Here is a 1,474-nt window from a genome sequence, read left to right on the forward strand (position 1 = left end):
ATGGCTAAGACAATTACATTTCACATCAAATATGCCTGGCTTTTTCTGTCTGCCACCTCAGCCTTCACCCCTATGGCAGTTTGAACAGGTTTGGCCCCCACAGACTCTTGTGTTTGAATGCTTAGCCTATGGGGAGTGGCGCTACAAGGAGGTGTGGTCCTATCAGGGGAAGTGTGTCACTGTGGAGGCAGGACTTTGAGGACATATATATGCTCAAGCTCTTTCCAGAGTGGAATCCAGTCTCCTCCTGGCTGCTTTCGGATCAAGATGTAGAACTCTCGGCTCCTCTAGCACCACATCTACCTGCAAGCTGCCATGCTTCCTGCCATGATAGTGGACTAAACCTCTGCAACTATAAACCAGACTCAATTAAATGTTTTCCTTTATAAGAGTTATCTTGGTCATGGTGTCTCTTCAGGGCAATACAACCCTAACTGAGACAACCTCTCCTGTCTCTCAGTCATATTTTCCATGTGTTGATTTCTTCAGGTTGGTTGAAACTTTGTCAGAAACCAAAGAAATTGGACCTCTTCACAGGTGCAATTCCAGGCAAACATGAAGTCTGGCTCGCAAGAGATGTAGTGGCATGAAATTCTGGTCAGGTTTCAGTGTGCGTAGATATGACATTAAGAGGCAGGTAACAACTCCATAGGAAGAACAACAATATCAGCCAGCCAACCCCCCCAGAGCTCCCAGGGACTAAACCACCATGGCTCCAGCTGCATATGTAGCAGAGGATTGCCTTATCTGGCATCAACGGGAGTTGAGGCCCTTGGTCCTGTGAAGGCTCCATACCCCAGTGTAGGGGAATGCCAGGGTGGTGAGGTGGGAGTGGGTGAGTGGGAAGTGGAGTACTCTCACAGAAGCAGGGGGAGGTGGATGGAATAGGGAGTTTGGGGAGGGGCCATTAGGAAAGGGTATAGCATTTGAAATGTAAATAAATAAAATATCCAATTAAAAACAGAGAGAGACAGGTCACAGTGAGAGAGGCTTCCAGTGGACATGCCAGCAGCCCTATCAGCAGGTACCTCCTCCCCTCTTAGAGGGCTCCTCATCACTGAGAAAAGTCACTGGAAATGGCACCATGAAGACACTGCATTGGGAATTAGCTATGCCAACATGGTGACAACTGCTGGCTTGGCTTGGCAGGTGATTTAAGTTCTTGTTCCTTCACAGCCAGCGATTACTTGTTGCAAGAGGAAGGGAGCACCTGGAAAGCAATTAAACACCATATACATTTAGATTTAAAATGACCTGTAACGGAGAGGAGAAGGGGTGGGGGAGAGAGAGAAAGAGAATGTTTTTCTGAGTTACTAAGTTTCTCAAAACTTTAAATTGTCTTTAACTGGCAAAACAATATATACGTATTTTGGATTTTAATCAGACAATAAATAGTAAAAGAACTCTCACCAGCACCCACTCCGACTCTGCCTTGTAACTGGCCATATTACTCACCGTTCTGCTTATTGTTGAT

Source organism: Grammomys surdaster, unplaced genomic scaffold (genome assembly GCF_004785775.1).
Source record: "Grammomys surdaster isolate TR1022 unplaced genomic scaffold, NIH_TR_1.0 843, whole genome shotgun sequence".
Lineage (NCBI taxonomy): Eukaryota > Metazoa > Chordata > Mammalia > Rodentia > Muridae > Grammomys > Grammomys surdaster.